A 26,753-nucleotide genomic window follows, 5' to 3' on the forward strand; every position below is an offset into this window, starting at 1 on the left:
AATCTGGTTTAATCCACCTGGCATTTTGTGATAGTGGTGGAAATGGCCCTGGGGTTTTCATGGCAGCATGGCTGAATCATCCTAGGGATTCAGTATCAACAGGAGCCCCTTCTCAGGAGACACCTCTGTATAAACTGACAGAAGTGAAGTCTGTGGCTACGTCTACAAGAGAAGCATCTGTTGACAGAAGTGACTATCAGAAGAGGTTTCCTGACAAAATTTCTGTCAACAGATTGCATCTAAACATAAAAGCGGATCCATCTTTTGATCCACTCTGTCGACACAGAGCATCCAGACTGCCTGGCCTCTCTCTTGACAGAATGGCCAAATGGAAGCTCAGCAAACAGGTCTGCATGGTGAACCAGAAACCCTGTCTGTTGACACCAGGGCCCCTGGGGCATGTACATGGCTTTTTTGTTGACAGAAATCTGTTGACAAAGGCATTATTCCTGAACACAGAGAAGCACAATGCTGCCAGCAGATGTGCCAGGTTTTGTTGACAGTCTGTCGACAAAGTGCATATTGCATGTAGACACTCCATGCATTCTTTTGACAAAAGCCCAGTTTTGTCAGAGAAAACCCTATTGTGTAGATGTTGCCTGTGGGTGTACCTCAGTGTTAGTATGAAAAGCCATCCCACTGAACACCTAATCTACAAAGTAGTGTTTAAAGAAAAATGTGATGTTGCTCATTGTGCTAGTCTCTGCATAAACTCCACAGCCATTTCTCCCAGACTTTGGAAAGGATAACTTACTGTAATCATAACCCAGTTCTTGAGTGGAATTTCACATCTAGCTCCTATGTCTTTCAAGGACCATAGCAAAATCTTGAGCCCAAATAGTTGTGGAAAAGACAGGCTGGAGTGGTTTGTCAGAATCCAAACTACATTTTAACAATGGTTCCCATTTTTCCCCCTCCTCCCACCCATGGTCCCATGGTAATTCCAGGTCCAAGCACACAAAACTTTGTGAGGTTTCAGAATCTACAGTTCCTATTATCTTTATAACAGGGCAAATTAAAACATGAGACCCAAGCACCCTTGATCTTCACAGTAGTTGAATTCTACCTGAAAATATAGTGTCCCAGCAAACATCCAGCTGCTTTGCTTTGGTTTTATTGTTTCATTTTGACTGTCAGGAATTCAATCTATTCTTTGCATGTTGATTAGTAGTAGTAGTAGTAGGTATCCTTCAGTCTGCATAGACTATTGATCGCGCCCTTTGAAGTTTCAATTGAGGACTTCATTTACAGCGTCTATTGTGACTATGAAGACCCACACGAGAGTGACAGTCCTTGCTGCATCTCTTGCAGGTGTAGTGGGTGTCTGGCAAGTCCTTATTGTGCTTTCTGTGTGCTCGCTTCTCCTCTGCTAGCTGTCTGATCTTCAACTCGCCCTTCTGAAGGCCCTTGTGTAACCTCTGCCTCCATCTGCTGCGGTCATCTGCTAGTTCTTCCCAGTTGTCCAGCTCGATGTCTACCTCTCTGAGGTCTCTCTTGCAGACATCTTTGTTGCGCAATTGGGGGGCGTCCGGGAGGTCTTTTGCCAGAGGCTAGCTCACCATACAGGATGTCTTTTGGAATCCTTCCATCATTCATCCTGTGGACGTGGCCAAGCCAGTGGAGTCGACGCTGCCTGAGGAGGGTGTGCATGGTTGGGATTCCAGCTTGCTCGAGGACGGCGGTGTTGGTCACTGTGTCCTTCCATGATATTCCAAGAATGCGCCTGAGGCAGCGCAAGTGGAAGACGTTCAGCCTCTTTTCCTGGCGGGCATACAGGGTCCAAGTCTCGCTGCCATAAAGGAGGGTGCTGAGTATGCAGGCTCTGTAGACTTGCATTTTGGTGTGAGTGTACAGCTTGTTGTTATTCCACACTCTCTTGCTGAGTCTGGACAGAGTTGTGGCTGCTTTTCCGATCCTCCTATTTAGCTCAGTGTCCAACAACAGGATGTCAGTGATGGTGGATCCGAGGTAAACGAACTCGTGGACAACCTCTAACATATAGTTGTCAATGCTGATTGATGGGGATTCAGCAACATCCTGACCGAGTACGTTTGTCTTCTTTAGGCTGATGGTAAGCCCAAAGTCCTTGCACGCTTTGGAGAACAGATCCAGCAGTTTTTGAAGCTGGTCTTCTGTGTGAGACACTACAGCAGCATCGTCTGCGAACAGCACGTCTCTGATGAGGACTTCTCGCACCTTAGACTTAGCTTTGATTAGTAACAGAGAGAAAGCCGCGCTAGTCTATATTGTGTTTTGATAGTATGTATCTATTCTTTGCGGACCTAGTTTGGTGGAACTGCAGTTCTCCTCCTCAGAAGAGAGGGGGCAGCACACTCCCTCAACTGAAAAGAAGAGAGTTTGTCTGGTCACACGCCCCTTTCTTTCTAGGAAAAGGGATGCTCTATCAGATGGCATTTTAGAAAAGACATTCATTTTAAGTCCCTTTTCTTTTTGCTTGTTTATAGTGATAGGGAATGATTTACACCTTTGAGTTGCTGGGGAAAATTTATCAAACACCTATAAATAAAGTAAAAGTGAATTCTTTCTATGCCACCTCAGGTTCCTCGTGTCTTCCTTTGTCCCAGTCACTAGGCGTGGCAGTCTCCTCTTCAGACATCTCTGTAATGATGTCTGAGAGAAACAAAGGCCCCATCATTATATTTCATCACGGGCAGCAATACATTTAAGTTTATTGTGGAGTGTGGTGGAGGAAAAAGATTGATAGGGAGGATACTCTACCTTTTCATTATCTATACATGAATATAACAAATGTAGGCTGTAGGACAAAGAATTAGAAAATGGACATGGAGAACAGACGCTGGCTGGTAATATAGGACCAGATTTGGTAGGTGAGCTGCCTTCTCCATTGGGATTTCTGATGCAAATAACACTTTGTCTGCTCTTCTGATCTCCGTCCAAAGGAGCTTGGAGTGGGGTATGTAGAAAAGCAGTGTCACCGAGTGGCCAGAGCACTAGACTAGCCCCCATAAGACTTGGGCTTTATTCCTGGCTTTACCATTCATTTGGTTAGGGGACCGCCCTGTTCCTCAGTTTCGCCATCTTTAAAATGGAGATGATAATTTTGACTCCTTGGTATCTAAGAGCTAGGTATTAAACGAAAAGAGTGAAGGAAAGGGGGGAAGTTTTCTTGTATAATTCATTGTGTATTATTTATGAGACTGCACCTAAGGCTGGAGTTCCATGTATACGTCAAGTCTTAAATCTTCATACAAAAGGTCAGGCTGGTCCATTATCAATACTACCAAATTATCAAGCCTTTTAAATCCTTCACACACCACCCATTTACCCCTCCTACTCAATCTGTGCCCTCACAAAGCCTGGGGAGTTAGTTAGGCTTTGCAATGTGTAACATAGGTCAACTGGTTTGGCTTAGGTCAGAAGAAGAGGAATATTTCATAGTCTGTGGACCTTTACTATAAATGCCAACTAAGGTCCCCAACAAATATATCTCAGGACTGCCAGCTTGAATATCTCATTGGTGATCAACTGCTGGTGGGCAGAGGTGAAAGTAAGTGGGAGTGCCCTGCTGCACAGCTCTGATAAGAGCTGGCTGAGCTGTGGCAAAAGCCAGCAGGGATATATTTAAAGAGCTGGAAGGGACTTAGGTTGCAATAGGGCTGTACCTATAAGCAATTTGAAGTTACTTTCACCCCTGGAGGTCCGTATCTGTTGTGTACAGCACTTAAACCATAGCAAACCATAGCCATCTTCAGAACTACTGGCTGATGCAAACTGGAAACCATAAAGTAGTAGTCTAAGGGAAGCTTGGTTTAATCTGTGGGCCAGATGTACACAAGCAGCGGCTGCTGACAGCCAAAAGGCAATTAGATCTGAATCCTGTGAGAGGCAGAACACCTGCTGCAAGGTATCATTTGTGTGCTTTCCACTGCACCCCCAGCTTGGGGGAGTAGAGAATACGCAGTACTATGCAGGAACAGACCCTTGCTGAGCTGTTTGTCATCACCTGCCACCTTGATCCTAACTGATTTTAGCAGAAAGATGGAGGACATTTGGCATGCCCAATAATTAACTTTTCCAAAGATCATGGCAAAGGTCAGAGCAAGGGTCATCTGAGTTCTTTCCAATGCTTGTCTCCCATGGAGAAATTAAGGGATTTGTGTTTCTGTGACTGGTTGCAATTAAACATGAAGACACTTGGTGTGCTACAGGCAAATGAGGTCAGTGTTTTGCCTGTGATTCTTGCATGCACTAAAGGGACTGAGAGCATTGGAGCCATAGGAAAACACATTAATATCTGATGAGCTTCTGACCGAATGCAAAATGCACCCGAGGAACAATTTTGTCAAAACATTCAAAATGCACAAGCTTAGACATTAGGCACTGAGTAGCTGCCAACTATGTGGAGCTTGTGGTCTAGTGATCAAAGGACAAACCTGAGTATTGGGACTCCTGGGATTCTATTCTCAGTTCTGCTCCTGACTTCTTGTGTAATTAGTGAATACTCGGAGATGAAAAGTACTAGATAGAATTTCCCGTTTCAAGACATTTGGTGTTTGCAAGGCAAAATAAATGCTACCAGCATCTAATAGACCAAATCTGAAAAGTCTACTGAAGTAACCTTTTTGCTTATGTATCTTGTTTCCTCTTTCATTCTCCTCTCACTAAATGACTTGCCTTGAAAGTAGGATTTTTGTTTTATGGCAGTTTGTTCTTTGCTATTCATAAGTCCCCAGCAATTCTTCTGCAAATAGTCACAATATGAATTACAATGTTCTTTACTTTCTTTACAAAGCTTAAAGCTTTTCACACACACATATAGAAGAATCACGTTGTTCACCACTGAACTGCATCAACTTCTGGTGTAAAATGAAGCTATTTAATGGTGCTTAACCAACAGAATATAACATTTTCAGACAGAAAAGAAGAATTCTGAATCCAGTTGGAATTGTAGAAGAAATTTAGCCAGATAAAACATACTAACTCACGTTAAATCTGGCCTAGGACGTTGGAAGTATGATGCCTTACTCTTGTAAAAATTCAGTGGGAACAGATATATGAAGGGACTTAGATGCTGTACTGCTAAGCGTTGTTAGAAAATTGCAAGAACAACACAGTGATTCAGAGTGTCTTAGTTAGGCTCTTACATGATGGGGAAAGAGAGGCACCCTGGATTTCAATCCACAAAGCCAGCACACCAGTTGCTTAAACCTTCTAATGGACACAAACCAAAGTGGGTGCTAAGTCCTACTCCTCTCACAGAGACAGATAGCTAAGCCCAGGCTGCACCGAGGTGTCTAGTCCTGTTAGTGATCCATGAACCCAGGACAGATAGGCAGCTGAGTGCCTAAGTCATAGGTATGATCTAAAAACAAGACAGACTGGATATGAGGCAACCTCTCTTATAACTTTGAACCAATGGTGAGAGTACTGAAGCAGGGTCTGAGACCCCTGCACCACACAGTTGAAGTCCCCTCTTCCCATGAAGAAAAGACCGGTTTTGAGGAAGGCTCAGCTGTCCCTTTGAGGAAATGTCCTAACCACCTGGCTGTGGAGATTCCCTTAGTTTCTCCTCTGAAGTTGTTCTATGTCCATTAAATAGCTAAATAATTAAATATGAATTGGGCTGGTTAAAGGGTTAAAATGATTCTGTAGCTTTGTGGTTGGAGGACTCACTTGAGAGGGAGCAGGTCTCTGCTGAATTCCCTCTCCCCCTCAGGATGAGGGGAGATGTGAAATGGGGTTCTCCCACATCCTGGATGAGTATCCTGTCCACTCAATTAAAGCTTATTTAGGGAGGTCCTCTTCCTTCCTGGTTATTTTAGGTGATCAAGTATGCAAATTCTTAAACTGAGCATACAGCTGCCATAATTGTAAGTGTGCCTTTTTTGCACACATAGATGCTTCAAAAATGGTGTGTTTGTGTGTGATGTACTATTCTTCCTCTGTATGTGAATGACCCCCTCTCTCTGTCAGGCCACTTCCTCCTTCCTCCTTCATTCTAAGGCTAGATCCAGCCCAGTAGTCACTAGGTGGGTGATAAGATGCCAGTAGTTGGGGCTTTAAAAACTCTCCTCTGTGGGCTTCTGTTTTTCACTTCAGTATTGACCACCCTGATGACATGACAAAGACCTGAGTTAGGACAACGTTCCCTCTAAGCTTTTCTGTCCATGTGCAGAATGATTTTTAAGGGACTGAGGCATGTGCAGAGGTGTACCAGCAGCAGGGACAGAATACCTAGCTGTGGGTGCTCCACTGATCAGTTGGGTGGTGTTTGAATCTCTCCATAGTGGCCGCACAAGTGCGTGTCTTCCAGGGAATACTGGTCCGGGGATGAGAGCTCTGCAAACTGTCTTCTCACAGACAGTCCTTAGGGTGCACTCAGGGCCAGGCTGGTGGCTTCAGGTGCTTCCAGTCTGCTGGGTCAGGCTACTAGGCTCATTTCCATGGCAGTGGCTGCGGCCCAAGGACCAAACCGCATAGTTGATGGGTGCCATTCACAGGGTTCACTCCAGGAGGCTCGGTGCAGGTAGCAACTTCTGGGCCTCAGAACAGTCCAACCCATCTCTGCCCTGCCCCTTGCTCAGGGGTCTGACCCCTGCTGTGCTCTGATTGGGTAGGTTATGCATTAGCCCCTCCCAGACTGGCTCTGCAGGCAGCCAGGTGGGTCCCAGGAGACAGGGACTGAACAGTAGGGAAGGCACTGGAGAGCAAGAAACAGAGAGGACTGAATGGGGATGGGGCCTCGGGGAAGAGGCAGGGCAGGGCCTTGGAGGAAGAGGTATGGCAGGAGTCTGGGAAAAGGTATTTGGTTTTCAACAATTAGCAGATTGGCAACCCTTGGCCCAATCCAATAGGCTGCCTCTGAACACATCAATTGAATCAAGACCCTGCATCCAACAGAGACAACCAATCACCTGCCTTCCCCTCATTTGTGATTTACTCTCGGTCTGAGGTAGGAGATATTCTTCTAGGTGCCCAGGTGAGGTTGCATTGTGCATGCCCAGAGGCAGAAATTTAGGCATTTGAGGGTTTAGCAGCAGCCAAGCTGGAGTTCAGTGAATCATGGTGGTACCTTAAAGTGGGCATTAGGCTTCCAAGTACCTTTGTGAATTGCACCATTTATGATTATTAATACTCAGAACCTCCATTTTAGGTTTCAGGCAAAAGATGACATATCGAGGAGCACCAGTTAGTTTACAACCGAGTTGGTATTTGTCTTTATGTGTGAGAAGAGAGGTTACAAAAGGTAAAACAAATAGAAGCATAGTTATGACTTATGTCCTAATTTCAGTGAAGTTATTTGTTTTTAATTTAAAAATTCCTCTGTGAGGGTTGCCAACTCTCCTTTTCCTGGAATCTACAGGAATTAAAGATTAAGCTTTAATTAAACATTATGTCATGTGATGAAATCTCTAGAAATATGCCAAACCAATCGTCTACCCTATTCTGCATAGTATTCTTTGCAAACACAATGGTATTTTGCAAGTGCAGTTATAGGAAAATGAAACTGACCAGAAAAAGGGTAGCAAAACTTAACAAACTAGTTTTGTTGTTAATCCTGAGTTGTGTGTATATACACCGAGGAAAAAAACGGTGGAGAGTTTGGGCATCTATAGGCAGAATCATTGCCAATCTTATTTTTTAGCTGATAGTGGCAGAGCTCATAAGCAGAGAGATCTGAGCTAAGGATTTCAGTTCTGATGTTATAAATATAGGCAAGAAAAACATCTTTAATCTTGACAAGCTCTGTTTGGAAGAAGGAAGTTTATGTATATATGTCATACAAGTCATAAATATTTAGTGTGTTAGACAACGAATAATTTATACGAAACACAATCAAGTCGTCTTTTTTCACCTTTAACATTTCCTAGAAGCAGCATTTTGACCCTGAGTATGATACAGTCAATATTTCAGGGAGCAACAAAAACAGTACAAGAGTGGTTTAATAAGTGGATCTGAGATTTTTTTTTTTTTTTAAGAAGGGAAGAAAAAGACTGAGGTTTGCCTCTAACAATCCACTAGTTTTTGCTTAACTTCAAACACATACACACCCAACAACCTCTCTTAAGAATTCTGGGACAAGCCATATGATGGGCAATTTCCTATACATACGAATACAAGAAATAGAACTATCAGAAGAGGGTACTCAACGCTCTGTGTGCACATACTACTCTCTTTCTGGAATCAGTCCTAGAAGTTATGTCAAACACATGTGCCATCAGGTTGGTATTACACTGAATTAACATATTTTGCATTTTGAACAAGGTGGTAACAGGAAAAGTGAAACACAGAGTGCCAGATTCATCACAGAGTGCCAGATTCATCCCTCATATGTATTATTCTGTTGTTGTTAGAGGTGGGCAACACAACTGAGTCTTATGGACTGCTGAACACAGGAATTCCCCTCTCCCATTAAAACAATAGAGTCATTGGAATAAAGAATCAGACACAAGTATAAAATCAAAATAAGCTTTCAGATGGTTGAGGGAAGCCCATTCTCCACCTTTCTGTTTCATCTGCTTTCGTAATTAAAAAAATCCATGATAATCCTCATTTACTCATCAGTCAGGTTTGACCCAGTCAACCTCAACTGCCGGAGCAAAAACTCCAGTGGTTATTGACAGAACTGTAATAAGAATTCACTTCACAGTGCCTGAAAATGGGAAGCAGGTGGGAATGAGGAAGAGCACAGGTAGACAAAGCAACTCTTGGGAAGCCTGTACTGAACTACAAGACAGGGCCTAACAAATAGCATGAGGACACCCTTACTCTGTGGTAACTAGACACCATCCTTTTAGCAGCACCTGCAGGGGTGCTTTATTGAGTTTGTACATAATATCTTTCTGGGGATGGTGAGGTTCTGGGGAAAGGTACCAGTACGACATCTCTGAGAACTAGACTTGTGTCTCATTTTGCCAAGAGTAGGAACAGCCTGGGCAGCTGCAAAACAAACTTCTCAATACAACTGAGCTGGAGGGATTACTTTCATGGATGGAGGCATGGATGAACGCCTTCTTTAAACCAAAGATCATAGTCACATCCTCTGCTTAACCTGTGTGAGTGAGAGGAGCTGATCCCCTCTGATCTGGCTAATGAGAAGCAGAAGAAAGTGTGGGGAGAGCTGCCTTTGTGCATGATTCCCTCAACATCTACCTCCCCATGTCCCCTTTGAAGGGACTTTGCACTGATCCTGATAGGATAGGTGTGGCCGGGATAGGGAAGCCGTCTGCTTCTTGCTGGATTCTTCTCTCCTCAAGACCATGGTGAAGCATATCAGTGAAATTTACTGGAGAGTCTGTAGTAATGTGCTTAGCTTCCTCCCCTGTGTTCCAGATATACGCTTTCCCCTTCCATCTCAAGACTCCTATGGGAACCAAGCTATTGTGGGCCTGCAGAAGTCATGTGGAGCCAAGTAGAAGTCTAGAGAGAAGGCTTTCTTGACTGCTGCTACATATTGAGCAGATGTTTTCAGAGAACTATACATGATGATTCAAAGGTGTCTATGTTGAATCATATTAGCCACGTCTACACGTGCCGGCTACTTCGAAGTAGCCGCGCCAACTTCAAAATAGCGCCCGCCACGTCTACACGTGGCGAGCGCTATTTCGAAGTTGAAATCGACATAAGGTGGCGAGACGTCGAAGTCGCTATCCTCATGAGGAGATGGGAATAGCCCTACTTCGAAATTGAACGTCGAAGTAGGGCACGTGTAGCTGATCCGCGTCCCGCAACATCGGAATAGCGGGGTCCGCCATGGCAGCCATCAGCTGAGGGGTTGAGAGATGCTCTCTCCAGCCCCTGCGGGGCTCTATGGTCACAGTGTGCAGCAGCCCTCAGCCCAGGGCTATTGTGGCTGCTGCTGCTGCAGCTGGGGATCCATGCTGCATGCACAGGGTCTGCAACCAGTTGTTGGCTCTGTGGATCTTGTGCTGTTTAGTGCAAGTGTGTCTGGGAGGGGCCCTTTAAGGGAGCGGCTTGCTGTTGAGTCCGCCCTGTGACCCTGTCTGCAGCTGTTCCTGGCACCCTTATTTCGATGTGGGCCGCTTTGGTGTGTAGACGCTCCGCTGCAGCACCTACTTCGATGTAGTGCTGCCCAACGTCGACGTTCAACGTCGACGGCACCAGCCCTGGAGGATGTGTAGACGTTATTCATCGAAATAGCTTATTTCAATGTCGCTACATCAAAATAAGCTATTTCGATGTAGCATTCACGTGTAGATGTAGCTATTGTCTGTATAATTCATGTTGCAGAGTTCTGGATATGGTCTTGAAAAAGAACTCCCTCAGGCTATAACAATGTGGTTCTCAGAAGGAGAGGCAACCTCTGAGCAGAGTGTATAAGGGCTATGTAAATCTTAACCAGTACCTTGAATAGGATCTGCTACCAATAGATAGGGAGCCAGGTCTTTGGAAGGCTATAACATGATTATAAACAGTTTGTTTTCATCTACTCAAGCTGGACCAAACTGTGGTATGATACAGCTAGGGCACAGTTATGTTATAGTATAGTGCCCTGGCAAAGTAAGGGCCCAATGTTCCCGTTTGGGTCAGGGTGAGAGATGCTGGGGTGGGGCATTCTAAACCCAGGGACCCTCCTCCCACTAGAATCACAGAAATTAAGACAGGTTACTGGGTTAAATGGACAATTGGTACAACCCAGTATGGCCATCTTATGTTCTTAATGTGTTATTCTCCAGTAGGAAATGAATAAAGATCCAAACCTTGATGTTCTCAGATGGTGTTATAAGATTTGCCTCTTCATCAAAGCATTTCCCAGCAATCTGGGGAGGAACTGAAATCGCACTCATTATCTTGGAAAATCTAGTAGACAAATACCAGTGGATTTGAAATACATAAAAAATACTGTTGTATCAAGATGATGGTATCAGCTTTTGGTCCTTATTATTGATCCTGAGATGGATTTGAATCAGTGACAGAGAGATGGAAGGATCCTGCCACTGGTGTCCTGAAATAACATCTTTGTCTTATTGCCACCAATGTGGGCCTTGATGTAAAGAAGGATGGCAGAGTTGCCACAGATAATTTCACCTTCATATTTCCTTCTCCGAGTTTTTTTTTTTTAAGTAACTAGCACAGTTACCCAGCTTTGCTCAGGTCCTCCAGAGGGGCTCAGGGCAGTGGGTAGACAAGTGTGTGGGTTCAGAACTCTGGGTTGGGCCTGAGAAGGGACTGAGGGTGGGGGGTTTGGTAGAAGGAAATAGAGGTGAGGAAAGGCTCAGGGCAGGGGTCTGAGTGTGTGTGTGTGTGATGGGGTGTTGAAGGACCCAGTAGGGGCCATGTTTCCCGGGCAGCAGCTGGCTGCAGTAGGGGCCATACTGGGCAGAGGGCAGCTTCCCAGGGACATAAGCAGTGTTGCTGGGCAGTGGGGTGGCTCCCTGGGGCTGGCCATGGCAGCACACCTGTCCTATTTCCCCGGAGGCATTACAGCTGTCCTAGTCCCTTTCTTTGACTCCTTGCTGCCCCCTGTGGCCATGACACAGTATGACTGTGCTCCTAGCAGCCCCTTCCCTTTCCATATTATGGAAAACCATCCCTTTCCTGGCACAAGCAAACTCCCAACGTTGCTCTAAGTTAGGATAAGAGGAAACTACATACCCAATTTGGTGGTCCTAGCACTTACCATTTAGGAAGAGCTATTGAACAAATGGACTCAGGGATGGAAGGAAGGACAGACAGACAGGGAGATGTACAAACTTTGTCAAATACGCAATAGATAGTTCGTCTTTTGTCACTGTTATGGTTAATAGAGTTTTTAGGTGTGCATGGCACTTCTCATTCCTTTGAGATAGCATGCTCTTTGCCCTAGACACTTACAGCCCATCAAGCTTTGCGATGTGTTCTAACTGCCGACACTGTTTCACACATGAGCTTTCAGCAGCAACATGATTCAGACCATAAGTTAAATTCTGATGTGCGATTGCCTGCCATTTATTTCCCAAAGCCATATAACTGATTGTCATCGCTCACAGCCAATGTTCATGAATGCTAATGAGAGGGCAGTGAGAGCAAATTGATACTTAATCCAGCTTGGAGGTAACGTATGAAAAAGTCAATGCAAATACTGAGTAAAAAGGATTTGAAAATCAACACCCCTTACTGTCACAGAGCACAGCTTAATCCTCTTCAAGGCCTATTGGGAGACATCCTCAGCAATGCTCTGACGTCAGCTGAGCTGCTGCTTTCTGTCACACTCTCATCCTTTTGAGTGAAGCAAAAATAAACTGCATGGAGGGAGGTATTTTTTTTTTCAGAGACGCCACACAGCTTTCTAAGTGGTGTTGTTTTTATTCCAAAGCTTATGTGCAGTGAATGTGGGTAAGAAAACTGGGATAAAACTAGCATCCTACAGATATCCGAGTGGTTGTTCCTTCCTTAAAAACTAATCACCTCATGATTTCTCTTTCCCTCAGTTAAAGTGTTGAAAGTGGTCTAAAATGCTCCTGAAAAGTGTAGTTAGGTTAGGTGGCTTAAGTACTGCACTTTGAGCCCAGAGGATACTTTGGGGATATCTGCATTTTGTTTACTCAAAGGCCATGTCTAATATTTTCCAGGAGTCTGAGGATGACCCCTACTATTCCTTAAACAGAGCAAATTGCAGCCCACTGCATTGCGTGGGTGTCTAGAGAGAGAATTTTTAAAAATGAAGAAAACTGAGTGTGGGCCAAAAGTTTGGGCATGCATTGCTTCATCTTGATCCAAACAGCCCCCACTTGAACTAAGATGAAGCAGAGCAGGGTGGGATCTGCAGTCTCTGGGTGGCTGGCACCTCCACATTATAAATGTGAGTGGTCATGGGTCACTTCATGGAGTTCTTTGAGCTGTGTATTGCCCATGTGTATCCTTCTGAGTTTGCTTTTGGCAAAGCACCCATCAAGTCATTCCACTCCTGCCTTCCAGGAGAGGGAGAGAGATTTGTGGTCACTAACCACTATACCCCTTTGAAGAGATTGTCTCCTTAACCAATGTGAGCCCTACTTGTGGCAAAGTGCAAACATATGTAGGGTAGTCTGGTTCCTGCTTCTTATTGGAATCCTTCTACAAGCAGGCTTGTTGACTGTGTGTATATAACCAATATATTGTGGATACTGAAAAGCAAGTGTTAGGTAATAACTCTTAGCAGATTACTTAAAATTTATAAGTGGTTATAAATAATGAATGGATGCACTTCAATTTGAAGTCCGTGCATACTCTGTAATATAAAGCTTTCATCCGGCAAGTGTGTTTTAAGTTTCAGAAAGCTTCATCCATTCTCTTATTTTAAAATATAACCTATTAAAAATTGAGAGATCCATTTAGGAGTAGTTAGAGGCCCTAAAGTAAATAAAACCCCAACTACCTAACATTATTTCCATTTGTTGTGGCTGCATGTAACTCCCAATCATATTACAATGTAATACTGCCTGTCTGGAGAATGCAAGGATGTCCTGTCATGATTGCCCTGTGGTCATTAATGCCATGAATATGAGTGGCTTCAGCTGCTTGTCCTCTCAGTTTTATTCAGAAGATGTGAGTGAGATGGACTTGGCAGATTCACCTGCAAAACCAAATAAAATTAGGTGCTGTAGACCGAGAGCACTGCAAGGTGATGAATATCCCTTGGAAATGCTGAACGCCAATAAATGTTGAGGGCACCTACTTCCACCAGGAATTAGCACTTTACAGAAAAGAACTAAGTCCTGAGCTGAAGCCAACGGAAAGTTTCCTAGGCCCAGATCTTTAAAACTATTTTGGTGTCTAATTCCCTCTGCGAGGGCCGTATGTATCTTTGAGGATCTGGGACTCACTGACTTTAATAGGCTTCATATTAATCCCTTGGAAAGGAATCTGGAAGAATACTGAAACAAGAGCTTTATACAGAACTCTGTGCCTCGGACAGCTAGTAATTAATGTGGTGTCTCTGTCTACTGTTGTGCACATTGATAGATGAAGACAGGATGGCTGTGCCCCTTGTTATTTGAATGATCTATGTCACCCAGATACTATATGGTGTTTCTGTACCAGTCACCCCTGGAGATTTGAAGCTAATAATACTGAATTGTGGAGCAAGCTGAGTCGGCATCATCTTTCTCCAGGATTGACAATAGTTACTAAACACAGCCCTCACAGCAGTTAAGCAATAACCGGAAATCATCACCCACACAGCATGAAAAAGAAAAGGGATGTATTTCTATATTAACTTGTTTGCAAGTAAATATTGATTCACTCTCCAAGTTACCAATTAAACAAATAGTTTATTTTGTAGCACTTTTTAGGAGAGAAATTTCAGTAATTTCCAGTTTGTAAATAATTGCTGAAGTCAAAGTGAATTAATCTATGCAATTCTTCACTGCTTCTAATCTTCCAGTTCCAGGTATGGCTGATTTCTAACCTGTGCAATAAAGGCGGTGTGAAGTTAGCAAGAATGTTGTGACAACTGTAAAACATGGTATTGAATTATCTTTTCCTCACCCCCATCTCCATGTATGTTTTCATACTGGAATATCTCAAAACCTTATTTGCCTCTCTTTTCCCTGCCTCTATGCTCTTCTCCTACCTCACCATTTGCCTCCTGCTTAAGTCTCAGCTTAGCACCTTCCAGCCTTTCTCCTGCCACATTTGGAACGTGCCCCATTGTCCTCATATCTGTCCACACTCTCATCCCTTGCCCAGTGCAATCAATGGAAATCTTCTCATTGACTTCAGCAGGCTCCAGGTGAGAGTCCAAACGCTTAGAGCCTTGCAAATTTGTGGGTATGCTGATCTGCAGATATCTACAACTCGTTTTTGCAGATATGGTTGCAGATGCAGATACAAATTTTCATACTAGAGTTTTATTAGAACTCCGCAAATTTGTGGATATCTGCTTTGTATTCATGGGTATCTGCATCTGCAGATGTGGATGCAGATACATGTGGCTCATTTTTACGGATATGGATGCAAATACAAATTTTGCATCCATGGTGGGCTCTACAAATACATCTTCTGTCCCATCAAATCGCTCTTTAAATCCAGATCCCTCCAGGAAGTTTCCTCACTTAGCCCCCAAGCCACTTAGCCACTTAATTCCTCTTTCCCACTGCTTCCCTTCCTTGATTTTTTTTTTTTTGGTCATTTCTATGTTGCATTGTAATGGAGGGAAGGGTCAGGTTTTGATTCATCTACCCTGTTATCTAATCCGTTTGTTCAACATCTCCAGTCTAGCCAACCCATCTGACTACATTTCTGTTCTTAGTGTCAAAATGTGTAAATCAATATGGCTACATCTACACTAGCACAGTACGTCGAAGTAGCCTATTTCGAAGTAAGAACATTGAAATAGGCTACTTTGATGATTATCACCTACACGTCCTCCAGGGCTGGCAACGTCAATGTTCAATGTCGAAGTAGCAACAGGGAACGTCAAAAGGAGCCGCCCTGGAAGGAAATGTGGAGCGTCCACACACACAAGCACCCTCTTTCGAAATAAGGGGCCAGGAAAGACCGCGGACCAGGTCACAGAGCACACTAGCCCTTCCAGGGCAGCTGCAAGCTGCTCCTTTAAAGGGCCCCTCCCAGACACACCTGGCCTGCACAGCACGAGGTCTGCAGAGCAGTAGCCACTCTCTCACAGACCAAATCACAGCAGATATGGACACCCAGCAGCAGCAGCAGCAGGAAGCGGAGGCCCTCCAGGTAGTCATTCAGGGGGCAAGCGCCCTGCTAGGTGCTGCCCGGGAGGCCACCCAGTGGCTCCTGCCAGAGGAGCCCATGCCGGAGGCAGACAGGGACGCCCCTGACCCTGGGGCTCCCCTCTTCCTCCCTCACTGGCTGCTCCCCCGCCTCTGGAGCTACCCCACCAGCTCCGAGTGGTGGGACCAGCTCATCATGCGGGTGTGGGATGATGATACGTGGCTCCGGAACTTCTGCATGCTCCGGCAGACCTTTCTTGAGCTCTGCCAGTGGCTCACCCCAGCACTGAGGCACCAGGACACCCGGATGCGGTGCGCCCTCCCCGTCGAGAGGAGGGTCGCAATAGCCATCTGGAAGTTGGCCACTCCAGACAGCTATCGCTCCGTGGGACACCAGTTTAGAGTGGGAAAGGCCACAGTTGGGGCCATCGTCATGGAGGTAAGGAGGCCCGGGCATGCACCCACTGGGGGCTGGGCGTGGGCTTGGGGAGGGAGAGAGGGGCCGGGTGTGGGGCTGGGATGGGCTGGGCAAGTGGGTACCTATGGAGGTGCCTGGGAGGGGGGCCTGGGGGAAGGGCCCCGGGGCACCCTGCACAGCCTCATGGGCACCTGTGTTCCCTCCCCACAGGTAGTCAGTGCGCTTAGTGCCATGTTGCTCCAGAGGGTCATCTGACACGGGTACCTGGACACAGCCATCGCCAGATTCACCTCCATGGGGTTCCCGAACTGCTTCGGGGCCCTGGATGAGACCCACATCCTCTTCCGTGCCCTGGACCACAGCAGAGGAAGATACATCAACCGCAGGGGCTACCACTCCGTGGTCGTGCAGGCCATGGTGGACAGTCGGGGCCGCTTCCAGGACGTGTACGTGGGCTGGTCCAGCTGCACACACGATGCCCTTGTTCTTAGGAACTCGGGCCTGTGCCGCCGGCTGGAGGCGGGGACCTACATCCCCCAGAGGGAGATCCCTCTGGGGGACACCACTGTGCCCCTCTGCCTCGTGGCAGATGCAGCCTACCTCCTCCAGCCCTGGCTCATGCGTCTGTACACCGGCCACCTCAATGCCAGCCAGGAGCAGTTCAATGCCCGCCTGAACCACGCCCACCAGGCGGTGGAGAGAACATTCGGCCATCTGAAGGGCCACTGGTGGTGACTCCTTGCCCGACTGGATGTCAGCCTCCAAAACATCCCCCAGGTTGTGGGCGCGTGCTGCACGCTCCACAATATCGTTGAGTGTAAGGGGGAGGCTTTCGTCCAGAGGTGGGCGGCTGACACTGGCAAGGGCTTCTCCCAGCCAGCTGCTGCACCCAGCCGCCAGGCCCACCGTGAGTGGGGATGGGTCCACGAGGCCCTGTGGTCCCACTTCGATCAGAGAGACCCCTGAGCACCTCCCTGGCCTTCCCCAGAGGACCCCCCCCACACACAGCCTGAACTGCCCGCACACCGCCCCCAACACCCACACGCCACCCCCCGAACAAGCACACGCCTCCAGCTTTTTGGAAAATAAAACCTTTTTTTTTAACCAGATAACTTGTTTGATTCAACAAAGAAACTGCAACTAATCTACAAAAAGGGGGACAACTATATACATGGGCCAACAGCCGAGCTGTCCGCCGGGCCCCCATCAATCTGGGGTGGGGGTAGAGGGGAGTAAGCCCTGGCGGGTACGGCTCGCAACCTCACCTCCCCGTGTCCGCGGTCCCTGGCGTGGCCAACTGGGGGCTGGGAGGACTGGCAGGTATGGCCGGGATGCCTCCACTGGCCGGTCTTCAGCCCCAGTGGGCTCTGTGGAGCTTGCCGGTGGTGAGGTGGGTGGGGCAGCAGGTGGGGCAGCAGGCGGCAAGGCGGGTGGGGTGGCAGGTGGGGCAGCAGGCGGCGAGGCGTGTGAGGCGGCGGGGAGGGCGGCCCGGGAGGCAGCTGGGGGCGGGAGCTGGGTGATGGCCTCTCGGATCAACCCAGCTATGTCCCTGAAAACCCCCATAAAGTCCTCCCATGCCACCCACCACCGTGTGGACTCCTCCCGCTCAAAACGGAGTCTTTCCTTCGCCACCTCCATCTGCCGCCGGAGAGCTGCCAGGAGCTGAGGGTCCACCGGGGCCATGCCCAGAGTCCGGCAGTGGCAGGACCGTCCCGCTGGCCTAGGGGTGTCTCCGGGCACTGGCAGTGGCTGACCTCCGATGGGCTGTCGGGGACGACGGAGGGTGCCTGGCTGCCTGGGGCGTCAAATGCTGCAGCTGGAGAGAGGGAGAGAGGGAGGGGACGGCTGTTAGTACAATGTCCTGGCCCATGGCCCGTTCTCCCCACCCCCTTTTGGGTGCTGGGTCTCTGTCCCCGTTGGTGGGTTTGATGTCCCTTTGGCTGTCGCCATGGCATTGGCCCCCCGTCCCTGGGGTCAAGACTGAGTTCTGTCCATAGGTACGAGTGCTGATGGGCGCTGATGGCCGTGCCACCGTCCTGTGACTGTACTGTGGCTGGGCATTCGCAGGTTGGGGTCTGCTGGGGGTGTGTGAGGCTCCTGGTCAGGGCTGGTGCCCCCGCCCTGTGGCCCATGGGTGTGTGCTCTGTGGGGTACATACCTGATTGTCCATTGCCGCGGTCGGGGGAAGCCCGGTGGGTGGGTGCCCGGCTGGTGCTCCGGGAGGGGAGGTCGATGAGGATCCCCACTCCTTGCTGCTGGACCCCTCCTCTGCTGTGCTGGGGGGGGCTCCTCAGGTGGGCCCTGGGGTGCAGGGCTGGCCTCTGGGATGGACTCCGGTTCCGAAGCCTGCTGGGGCTCGTCGGCCGTGTCGTCAAGTGTGGCTGGGGGGGAGGAGGTGTCCCGGGGGCCCAGGATGGCCCTGAGCTCCCTGTAATAGAGGCAAGTGGCGGGGACAGCCCCAGACCGGCTGGCCGAGTCCCGGGCCTGGGCATACCCCTGCCGCAACTCCTTCACCTTACTCTGGATGTGATCTGGAGTGAAGGCAGGGTGACCCTGGGCGGCCAGGCCCTCGGCCAGTCAGGCGAACGCTTCTGCATTCTGCCGCTTGCTCCCCATCACATGGAGCACCTCCTCCTCGCTCCAGAGCCCCAGCAGGTCTCGGAGCTCGGCCTCCGACCAGGAGGGGCCCTGTGTCCTTTTGGCCCCCCACTTGGCTGCTGGGGATGCCTGGGTTCCCTCAGGAGGGGAGCCCTGGGGGTGGCTGGGGGGCTGGCTTGAGGCCATGGGTGGAGGCAGTGGGGATCGGGGCCTCTGAAAAGCGTGCAGGGCTAGCAAGTGCCTGTGCTGCTGCATGCACGCTCTCAGCTTCCTGCCACAGGAAATCTGGGTCCATGGTGCCTTAAAGGCTGCTGCGTGCGGGGACCATAGAGCCCCACAGGGGCTGGACAGAGGGTCTGAACCCCTCAGCTGATGGCCAACAAGGAGGACCCTGCTATTTCAAAGTAGCGGAATGCGGATCATCTACACACACCCTACTTTGACGTTCAACATCGAAGTAGGGTGCTATTCCCATCCTCGGATGGGAATAGCGACTTTGACATCTTGCCGCCTAACGTCGATTTCAATGTCGAAATAGCACCCGGAGCGTGTAGACCCAATGGGTGCTATTTCGACGTTGTGCTGGCTACTTCGAAGTAGCCGGCTAGTGTGGACGCACCCTTTGAGTAACATTGAATTCTGTCCACAAAACAGTTTACCTCTTTTTTCCATCCTTCTTTTATATTCACTCTCCTGAATAGCAATACTTTGGTGGCCGTCTTCCTGCAGAAAGTTCCTGGACCATGCAGGGGTTCTGTTATAGTCTGTGTTCTATATAACACTGTGTATATTTACACTGATAATATAAGAAAGGCTGCTGAGCCTTAGTTCTAATCAGCATCTGAAGCAGTTCAAGAAGAGCATATCTGGGAGTTTGATTTAAGCCTATCTCCAACTTTGCGTGATTCCCATGGAAATGTGGCTAGCTTTTGCATGGCCTAATAAGATTCTCCATAAGACATGGGACCTATAAATTCCAGTTTCCTGTTATTTAAATATTTTGGTGGTACTTAATTATTTTACATAAGAATGGCCATGCAGAGTCTGATCATTGGTGCAGCTAGCCCAATATCCTGTCTTCCAACACTGGCTGGTACCTGGTGCTTCAGGGGAAGTTAACAGAACAGGATAATGATTGTGATCTATCCTGCTGTCCATTTCAAGCTTCCAGCTGTCAGAGGTTTAGGGATACCAAGATCATGGGGACACCTTCTTGACCATTATGGCTAATAGCCACAGATGGACCTGTCCTTCAAGAACCTATTTAATTCTTCTTTGAATCTAGTTATACTTTTGGCCTTCAGAACATACCTAAAAGTTGACTCTGTATTGTGTTACATGCTTTGTTAGAGGTGGTTTTTTTTTGTTTTTTTTTTGTTTCTTTAAATCCTGCTGCCTATTGGCTTTATTGGGTGACCCCTGATTCCTCGTTATGTGAAGGAGTTGCAGATTAAGAACTGGAAGGCAGACTCCGAACAGAGGGAGATGGAAACAGAGCAGGTCCTACATTAACTTAAGAGTTGTTCTTCTACATCTCTATAGACCCTATAAAATGCCTGATCTGGACACATTCTTGTGGCTTTATACTCCACATCCTTGCACTCTTGTGTAATCACTTACATCTTCATGAAGTTTGTGGAAGAGTTGCTATGGCAGAACTTCTTGTGGGTCTAGAAACTGGAGTTAGGATATTGCGGGTGGAATAGACAGCTGTTTTGCTAAGGAACTGTTGGGGATGTTCTGCAACTAGGACATTGAGAAGTAGAGATTGTCCAGACTGCTGAAAGCAACTGGTGACAGAGTTTCTTAAGTTTGTCTTCTGATTTATTTGACTGAACATAGTGCTTATGAATTTATTAGCAGTACCTGAGACTGGAGACTGAAGCCATTAATAATAAAAGATACATCACACACTTCCTCTACACTGGTCCATCAGTGTGTATCCAGGTTACTATGAAAAGGTCACCAAGTAACTCTTCCATATTTGTGAAGTCCTTGGCCCATCTGTTTATTTTGCCTATGAGTTATAATTACAGGAGTGGAGTGATGCAGACATCTGTCCCTAAGGAATCGGGCTCAGACCTGCCAAACTCATTTCATATGGCACCAATCATGGTATTGTATGGCAGCAGCTTTGAGTCATTTACACAGGATTCAGACCTGAGCCCAGGTTTACATAGACATAGCTGAGTTGTTGCCAGTACCCGTAGTCATCCAAATGCCAATATTTTCACAAATAACAAGCAGTCTTGTGGCACTTTGGAAACTAAAAAAATTATTAGGTTTATTAGTTTTTGTGGGTAAAAACCAGATCATCAGATGGGATTTGGAGTGGAAATACAGAATCCATGGTTTATATAGCAGGAAATGGGAGTATGGGAAAGGAAGTTACCTGTTAATAGTATGACCAGCTAATGAATCGAATTAAGCGGGATGTTTCTGGTGCCAGTATATGTCAAAGGTGGAGAAATTTTTCATGTTATGCACAAGCCAATTAAGATCTCTATGTAAGGTTAAAAGTGTTAAATTTGTAAATGAATTTCAATTCAGATATCTCCCTCTGTATTCTTGTGGTAAAATTCATTTGTAGAAGAATGGCTACTTTAAAATCCATTATTGAATGACCAGGGAGGTTAAAAGGATCACTTACAGGTTTATGTAACTGTTCCTCATGTCAGATTTATGTCCATTTATCCTTTGGTATAGAGACTATTTGTTTGGTTTGTCCAGTGTACATGCTGCCAATGCCATTGGGGCATTGCTGGAACTTGATGGCATAATACTATGTTCAAATTGGCAAATAAAACAAAGAGAGAAAAAAATGTTCACAGGTCCTTTCAAAAGGTTGGAGTTCCCCTAGGAACTTCTCCATGGGGAGACATTTTGTTATTCTTGTCATTTACTGTTTATCAATATAAAAGCAACCATCAAATCACAGAAGCTACCCTATCCACAAAAGGCTCAAAGTATTGAATTATGTCCTTCACACTAATCTGTGGGAATTGCTGCCATGCCTGCACAGCCAGAGAGGATCCCCTGCTGATAAGAAAAAAAAATGTGCATTGACATAGAGAGTTTCCGGTAGCTCTCCTAGGAAACTACCAAAAGCATATTCTGTATAGCAGCTGAAAAAAAAAATCAACTGAATAGAATTGAACAGGCAACGTCACCCTGTATTTGGAAGTTTCTCTGTTAATGAAAGTGGAGGAATAGGAGTCAGAATTCCTGGGTTCTTGAAACATGGTGTCTTGTCCCATGGGCTGGAGAGTTTGAGACGAAGCCAGTCTGATTACAGGTGGAGCACCACTTGAGGAGAATCCTGTCAGTCCAGTATAATATGAGCAGGAAGCTGCAATGGAGGGAGGGAGGGAAGCTTGGTAAAATTTGTAGAGAGTGAGGAAATCTTTCCATGAAGGAAGGCTTTGAAGGAGGAAGCAAAATCTTGGATTGTATGGATTTATGAATGGACATATTTTGGGATGTTGAGTTTTATTCACAGCTTATTTTATATTAAAAACCAGTCCCTGTAAGTGGGTGGGAGGCATGTTTTTACCAATAAAAAACTTTAAATGGAGTTTATTTGAGCAGTCCAAGAGGAGAAACTGAGGCAGATTACTTGTAGTGTGACCCAAGGCCGTGAATGGTGAATAGTTTGCAGTTGGACTGACTACAGCTCACTTCCTAGCTCTGTTACTGAATGACTTGGTAACTTGGGGCAAATCATTTCAGAGCTCTGTGCCTCTGTTTGTCTCTCTGTGAAACTGGAATAATAATGTCTGTCTCTACAGGTTCTGCTATTGTATGCTAGTGAGAAATTTACTTCCTCTTTCCACACAGAGATGCTGAAATATTTTTGAAGTTTTAAGCTGTTTCTTGTTTTCTATGTATGACAAAATCAGTTCTGCTGCCCACTCTGAACATTATCACAGAATCATAGAATTCTAGGGCTGGAAGGGACCCCAGGATGTCATTGAGTCCAGCCCCCTGCCTAAAGCAGGATCAACCCCATCTAAATCATCCCAGCCATGACTATATCAAGCCAGGACTTAAAAACCTCTAGGGATGGATATTCCACCACCTCTCTTGGTAACACATTCCAGTGCTTCACCACCCTCCTGGTGAAATAGTTTTTCCTAATGTCCAACCTACATCTTTCCCTCTGTAACCTCAGACCATTACTCCTTGTTCTGTCATCCGTCACCATTGAGAACAGTCTCTCTCCATCCTCTTTAGAGCCCCCTTTCAGAAAGTTGAAGACTGCTATCAAATCATCCCGCAGTCTTCTCTTCTGTAAACTAAATAAGCCCAAAATCCCTCAGCCTATCCTCATAGGCCATGTGCTCCAGATCCCTAATGATTTTCATTGTGCTCCACTGAACCCTCTCCAATGTGTCCACATCCTTTCTATGCTGGGGGGCCCAGAACTGGACGCAATGCTCCTGATAAGGCCTCACCAGAGCCGAGTAGAGGGGAATAATAACTTCTCTAGATTTTCTGGAAATACTTCTCCTAATGCACCCCAATGTCACTAGCCGTCTTGGCTACAAGGGCACACTGCTGACTCATATCCAGCTTTTCATCCACTGTAATGCCCAGGTCCTTTTCTGCTGCACTGCTGCTAGCCAGTCGGTCTCCAGAGTTTAACAGTGCTTGGGATTCTTCCATCCTAAGTGCAGGACTCTGCACTTGTCCTTGTTGAATGCCATCACATTTCTTTTGGCCCAATCCTCCAGTTTGTCTAGGTCACTCTGAACCCTATCCCTACCCTCCAATGTATCTATGTGACCCCCTACTTTAGTGTCATCTGCAAAGCTGCTGAGGATGCAATCCATCCCCTCATCCAGGTCATTCATGAAGTTGGTGAACAGTACTGGCCCTAGAACTGATCCTTAGGGCACGCCACTTGAAAATGACCAACCACCAGACACTGAGCCATTGACCACCACCCGTTGGGTCAGTCTGTCAAGCCAGTTTTCTATCCATCTTACAATCCATGTATCCAATCCACACTTCCTTAACTTATGGGTAAGAATATTGTGGGAGACTGTCTCAAAAGCTTTGCTAAAGTCAAGGTATATCCCATCCATTGATTTCCCCATATCCACAGAGCGAGTTACCTCATCATAGAAGCTAATCAGATTGGTCAGGCACAACTTGCCCTAGGTAAATCCATATTACTACTCTTGATCATTTTCCCCTCTTCCAAGTGCTCCAAAATGGATTCCTTGAGGATTCCCTCCATGATTTTTCTGGTGATTGAGGTGAGGCTGACGGGTCTGTAGTTCCCTGGATTGTCCTTCTCTCTTTTTATAAAGATGGGCACTACATTTGCCTTTTTCCAATCATCCAGGACCTCTTCAGATCTCCACGAGTTTTCAGAGATAATAACCAAAGGCTCTGCACTGTCATCTGCCGATTCCCTCAGTACCTTTGGGTGCATTAAATCCAGACCCATGGATTTGTGTGCGTCTAGCTATTCTAAATAGCTCTCAGTCTGTTCTTTCCCCACTGAGGGCTGCCCACCTCCTTCCCATAATGCATGGCCTATTCCCATAGTTGGGGAGCTAAACTTGTCCAAGAAGACTGAGGTAAAAAAAGCATTGATTACTTCAGCCTTTCCCACATCATCTGTCACCAGGTTACCTCCCTCATCCAGTAACAGCCCCACAAAGTAGAGCATGGGACTTAAGTTACTGTTGTTGAAATATTTTAACATCTCTGTGGTGAAAGGTGCTGTCCCAAGCATACTGCTATTATTGGGCTAAATGCTGAGTGGCATTATGCTCCCACAACTGTCAATGAAGTCAACTAGAATTGCTGATGTTTAGCACCTTTAAGAATTTTTTTTAAAGATTTCTACTGTGGTCACCCTACCAAAAAATCTCCCAAGCCTCCCAGCACTGTGGGTGCATGTGGCATTTTACAGATAAATAAAAGACATGATGGCTGCCCTGTAGAGCTTAAAGATCTAGATTATTTGTTCATTATGGCTTGGAGGAATAATTACATGCAGCTGTTTCTTTCTTACCCATTTAAATGGCTGTATTGTGCGGGGCTAAGGGGAGAAGGGGGAGTCCCTTTGATCTGTGGGTTTTCCAGCAACAACTTTGGAGAGCCCCATTGACTAGGAGCTCCTTACCTCACAGCATAGAGCCTCAAGACTGCGGTATGGAATGATTTGCTTTTTTTGATTATATCTGCATTGTGTGAGGGTCCATGCGTTGCTCAGTAAACCCCCTGAAATGCTGCTCTAGTATGTGCTTTGCTCAGTGTAAAGAGCTGAATGGATTCTCTGGGGCCACTCTCCTCTCTGATTGTTCCAAAAAACTGGTCTGGCCCCTACAAGCCACAAGCTGGTGTCTGCTACGAGCAGCGGTTTTGTAGTACATACTTTTTTTTTTATTTTCTCAACAGACATTTAAAAATATCAGTGAAACTGTTTTGACAAACACCTGATAAGCTGTCCACCTGGCCTTGCAATCTCACTGTGCCACAGTTGGTTTAAATCCCATGGACAAAGCAATCTTTAACTTCAAGTACCATAAATAAACCTGTTAAAATAATACATCTCCTAGGAATAATAAAATAGGCAACTATACTAACCGCGTTAGTTCTGCTCCACTTTGTGCTAGTTATGTTTGCCTCTCTATACTATAGAGGTCTTCTTTCTTTCTTTCTTTCTTTCTTTCTTTCTAAAAAATCAGCTTTGATTAAAGGTGCTGAATTAATAATTCTGGAAACTAAAGTTGGTTCACTATCTCTGAACCAGCATCACCAGCAGCAGCACAGTACATGCTGCTCCGTAGTGTCCTGTCAATGTGCCCCATCTCCATCTCTGCAGGTGAAAAGGGGTTTCTTGCTTTTTGGCCCTGCTTCAGTGGAGCTGTCACTTCACAGAATCACAGAATCACAGGGCTGGAAGGGACCTCAGGAGATCATCTAGTCCAGCCCCCTGCTTCAAGCAGGATCAACCCCCACTAAGTCATCCCAACCGGGACCTTGTCCAGCCGGGACTTAAAAACCTCTAGGGATGGAGAATCCACCACCTCTCTAGGCAACGCATTCCAACGCTTCACCACCTGCCTGGTGAAGTAGTTTTTCCTAATATCTAACCTATACCTCTCCCTCTTCAACTTCAGGCCATTACTCCTTGTTCTGCCATCTGACACCACTTAAGTTACTCCAATTAAATGAGTTCTGGTAAAATAGACAAATGGCCATTTAAAAAATAAAAAAGAGATCTTTTTTCCAAAGGGTTTAGGCACTTAGGCTCCTAAACCCCTTGTAAGTCTGCAACATATGGTCCTAAGTGCCTAAATCACTTTTAAAAATGAGAATTGAGCTCCTTACTTCACTTTGGAAATTGTTATCCTGAGACTTGCCAGGTCATTTCTCACAGACCACCAAATCTCTCTCAGATAAGGTACCAATTCTTGACCTCTACAGTCGCAGGTCAAATTCATACCAGTCACCTAAAAGTAAACAGCTTTGCATCCCATTTCTAAAGCTCTATGGAAAATAATTGAAAATAATTAATGAAAATTAGTGCAATCTAAAGGGTGAGGGCTATGTATGCAATCTAATGACAGTATGTATGCACATCCTGTAAATCATACTGGGGAAATCACATGAATTCAGTTACAGGTTGAACTTCTCTAGTCCACCCGCTTCTGGCCCTGACCAGTGCCAGACAAGGGAATTTGCCCAGCCATGGGAGGTCAATATTATCTAGCACATTACCATCACTTCCACTGCTTACTGGGCTCTTAGAAAACATTTAGGGGTAAATTACAGTTAAATAATAGCACAGAACACTGAGAGCCAGGACTGGTGGCTGTAAACAAACTGTATGGGACCACATAAAACTTGGCCATACCCATGATAAGTAGTCATCCAGGTAAATAAAATCACGCTGGATTATGGATGTTGCTGGACGAGAGCGTTCCGGATTAGAGAGGTTCAACCTGTAGCAATTTGGTATCAATAGCAGCATGCGATGGGCATTACAATGGTGTCTGAGGGATTTACTGGTGTAAATCCAAGAGATTTGTGGCTATGGTGTATGCATTCTCAGGCATGCACGTATG

Source organism: Carettochelys insculpta, chromosome 1 (assembly GCF_033958435.1).
Source record: "Carettochelys insculpta isolate YL-2023 chromosome 1, ASM3395843v1, whole genome shotgun sequence".
Classification (NCBI taxonomy): domain Eukaryota; kingdom Metazoa; phylum Chordata; order Testudines; family Carettochelyidae; genus Carettochelys; species Carettochelys insculpta.